The following is a 4,439-nucleotide window of genomic DNA, read 5'->3' on the forward strand; positions in this document are numbered from 1 at the left end:
ATGTATAGCACTTGGTAACTAGGAATTGAAAGGTTAAAAAACAAACAAGTAAGATCATTTTAAAAATAAATTAAAACAAACAAACAAACAAACATGGGGGCTATTGTGGGTCGCTCCGACTAGGCTGCAGCTCCCACTGGTTTATGTGAAGGCCGAGTGTGTGCTGGGCAGAATCAGGCTGGGCTGCAACACCCATTGGTTCCAGTGGAAGACAGGGCTGGGAACAGAACCAACCCAGCAACTGCAACCACCAGCTGATCAGGGTGATGGACTGTACTGAGCCCTGTACTTCCCAAGTACACGTAAGTATCTGGTCTGGGATCACCTCAGACAAAGTTTCTTTGGGGATCTCCCCAATCGAACTGCCAGACTCAGAACCTAACCATGAAAAGACAGAGGACAGAACAAATCAATCAACTACCCTAGCCATATGTTGGCAGTGAAAAACAGGGCAAATGGAGACTCTAAGATGGACTATGTCAATCAGTGGATTCTTCAGCGACCTTATTGTGCTTGGAATGGCAAGACTGGCAGCAATTCAGAACTGTTGAACTATCAAAACCACTTGAGTAGGATCCCCGGAGTATGTCCCACTTTGGGGACCTGAGATGGGTGGGAGACTGGATAGGGCTTCTCCCTTTATCTCTCCCTTTACCCCAATACAAGAAAAAAATATGATGAGGAAATAATAGTCTTACCCACTCTCCTATAGCCCTTGAACCTTTGTGTCCTAATTAACTATGTAAAGATTATTAAAAATAAAGAAAAAATAATAAACAAAACAAACAAACAAAATGGTCATCAGCCACTGCAAGCAAACATGTTAGTCCCACACACTCCAAGGCTGGTGGTACTTGGCAGGTGCTTCATGTAAGCTGGCTCCCAGTTTTCTGCCACTAGCATCCCTGGGCAGGTGACATTCCATCATCTGCCACCTACATTCACAGCTTTACCACCCATGCCTGCCCCTCTGGGGCAGATAAGCCACTTGCACTCAGTCCTTGCTCAGGTTGCCTTCTGAGGGACATAAGTCAGGTATCCCATATGCCCTGAGGCCTGTAGGGCTTCTAGGGGGTGGGGGGAAACAAGAGGCTATAACAAAAGAGACAGCAAGGGACATAGGGGACAACCATGACCGCCTTGCCGCTGAGCAGTACTTGAACCTGAAGGATTTTCATGAATCTCTGTGTCATCCTTGCACAGGGGCCATGATAATCTTCTCTGTATTGCTCCAATTTTAGTATATGTGCTGCTAAATCAAGCACAAACCTGAAGGATTTTGAGGTACTGCCTTAAGCCCCTGAACGGGAGGGCATAGGTACCTGGAAAGGAGGTAGGAGGACTTTTTCATGAGCACAATGAGACCCCATCTACTTCAAAGGCCACCAGGCAGCAGGAAGCTCCCAGGTTCCCAGAGGGCCAGGAGCCCCATGGGGGCGGGAAATGAGCAAGAAGTCTGGGTGGAAAGGAGGAAGATGCCTCCCACCCAGGGCACCAAAATGCCCTGCAGCCACCCATGGGCCCAGGCAGGGAGTTACAGGAGGGAAAACTTATAAAAACTGCAGGGAAGCACTATGCAAATGCCAGACTGATGAGAGGAGGAGGAGGAACAGGAGTAAACCGAACATTAAATCAAACCAGTAGAAGAATAATAGCTAAACTCCTTCTTACTTGTAGCACTCAATTCTGCAGTCAATACGCTCGGGAATGAACGGATGGCCCACTCACAGCCACATCTAAATTCAATGTGGGTAGCACCCCAGACTCCATGAAGGGGCCCAGTCACACCCCATAACTTTTTTTTTAAAAGATTTATTCATTTTTATTACAAAGTCAGATATACAGAGAGGAGAGACAGAGAGGAAGATCTTCTGTCCAAGGCATTAGGCCACCCTCGACTGCTTTTCCAGGCCACAAGCAGGAAGCTGGATGGGAAGTGGAGCTTCCAGGATTAGACCTGGTGCCCATATGGGATTCCAGCATGTGCAAGGAAAGGACTTTTGCTACTAGGCCACCGCACCGGGCCCCAAGCTGCCCATTCTAGCTTCCTGGAAGGAATTACTGATGAAATGAGTCCAAATTTATCTTTGACAGTGGAAGAAACTGAATCCCAGATAAACATAGTAATTTATCCAAGACCACACTGCCAGCTATGCGCAGAACTGAGAGTCAAATGCAAACCTTAAGGCTCTTTGTCCTGTGGTGGGCGTTTGGCCTAGCAGCTCAGATGCTGGTTAAGACGCCCAAGTCCCACACTGGTACCTGGGTTTGAAACCCGACTCAGGCTCCTAACTCCAGACTTGCTAATGCAGACCCTGAGAGGCAGCAAAGATGATTCTAGTAATTGGGTTCCTGCCACTCATGTGAGATTGGAGTGCTCAGTCCCCTTTGGCCTCAGAGCAGCCCCAGCCATTGTGGACATTTTGGGGAGTGAACCAATGAATAGGAGCTCTGTACCTCCATCTATCTCTCTGCCTCTCAAATAAATAAACTTTAAAGAGTGTTTTAAGATTTATTTGAAATGCAGAGTAGCAAAGAGACAGGGGGAGAACGATCTTTTATCATTCTCAAAACGGCCATAGCATCTGGATAGGGCCAGGCAGAAATTACAAGCCAAGTGCCTAGAACTCCCACATGAGTGCTGGGGACCCAAGTATTTGGGCCATCTTCTGCTCTTTCCTGGGCATATCAGCAGTGAACTGAATCAGAAATGGACCAGCCAGGCCTTGGTGCTCTTATAGGATGCCTCTGATGCAGGTGGTACTTTAGCCTACCATGTCACAATGTCAGACCCAAAATAGTGTCCCTCCTGACTACTATATCCAGTTCTAAAAATGGCTGCAGGCAGAGCAGATGCATAGCATTGCTGTTTTCCCAGAGACAGCAAGGCCCCCAAGAGCCAGATTTGTGCCCTAGCACCCCTCAGAGTCAATTTGGCACCGCATCTCAGGGAGCTGCACTCCCACTATCCTGATGAGGGATATGCCCAGACGGCTCGCTTTGGCAAATGAACGGAAGATGGAATGATGCATGTTGTGTCCCAGCAAAACATCTTCTCCCACCATCAACGTGTTTCATACTGAGTGGTTCTGGAAGGAAGCTGTATGCAGCAGAATCACTGTCAAGCCCAGTGGATATGTAGCAAGAGCACGCAACCAACCTCAGTGGAGATAGCTTGTTTTGGCATCAGGAATTGTCACAATCCGGCAAATACACAAGGCACTGGTCACAGACAGTGGCAAGACTGTCTCCAATAGCCCAATGGGACAAGTAGCTCCCATGTGTCTCCTCTGGGCACAGGTGTCCCATGCACAGGAGTCACAGGAGAACACAGTAAAATACAGATTCCTGGGCTGGCATTGTGATACATTGAGTTAAGCTGCCATCTGTGTCCCCATAATAGAGTGCCGGTTCTAGTCCCTGTTGCTCCATTTCCAATAAATAAATAAATAATAAAATATTTCAAGTATGAAAAATATATAAAATAAAATACAGATTTCAAGATCTCCCCTCCCTGAGATTTGGGGCTAGTTCAACCAAGGAGGTACCTAGGACCTAATTTTTTTAAAATATTTATTTTATTTATTTGAAAGATAAAGCTATGTAGAGATATGGAGAGACAGAATCTTCCATTCACTGGTTTACTCCCCAAAGGGTCACAGCAGCCAGGGCTGGGCCAGGCTGAAGCCAGGAGATGCTTCTAGGTCTCCTACCTAGGTGCAGGAGCCCAAGGACTTGGGCTGTCTTCTGCTGCTCTCCAAGGCACATTAACAGGGAGTCGGATGGGAATTGGAGCCACCAGAGTTTGAACAGAGACTCATATAGAACGCCAGCAGTGCAAGTAGTGACAACTCATTATACCACACCGCTGGCCCCAAGACTACGTATTTTTAACTCACTCTGAGGATAACATGCCAACTGTCAACAAACAACACTCTGAAAAATCCTAGTCTAATGAGTCCCATCTGAAACAACACCCAGAGGGGCTCAGGGATACACTAAAGCTTAACACAGCAAAGTGCTAACCACAAAACCACTGGCTTCTCCCAGAGTCAGTGTCCTTCACCAAAGGCCGGGGGTGGGGGGTGAGGTGTAAAGAGTTACTAATTGTGGAGACCTGCCCCCCAACCAGGCCACCAGATGCCCAAGAGACCCTGAATCTAAGACATTCTCGGCAGCCCAAGAATGTAGCAGAGGGCCTGGCGTACTAGCAGCTAAAATCCTTGCCTTGAACGTGCCAAGATCCCATATTGCGCCAGTTCTAATCCCAGCAGTCCCACTTCCCAACCAGCTCCCTGCTTGTGGCCTGGGAAAGCAGTCAAGGATGGCCTAAAGCCTTGGGACCCTGCACCTGTGTGGGAGACCTGGAAGAGGTTCCTGGCTCCAGATCAGCCGTTGCAGTCACTTGGGGAGTGAATCAATGGACAGAGGATCTTCCT

General features: G+C 47.9%; 1 non-coding gene across 1 annotated transcript; it reads right to left on the minus strand.

Moving 5' to 3' along the window:
• Window positions 1-1,158: 1,158 nt before the first annotated feature.
• LOC121170539 lies at window positions 1,159-1,265 on the minus strand. Its single transcript, XR_005885972.1, has one exon. It is a non-coding gene; the product is annotated as a U6 spliceosomal RNA (small nuclear RNA).
• Between the last annotated feature and the right edge of the window lie 3,174 nt (window positions 1,266-4,439).

Source organism: Ochotona curzoniae, unplaced genomic scaffold (genome assembly GCF_017591425.1).
Source record: "Ochotona curzoniae isolate NIBS_2020 unplaced genomic scaffold, NIBS_Ocur_1.0 scaffold_2453, whole genome shotgun sequence".
NCBI lineage: Eukaryota > Metazoa > Chordata > Mammalia > Lagomorpha > Ochotonidae > Ochotona > Ochotona curzoniae.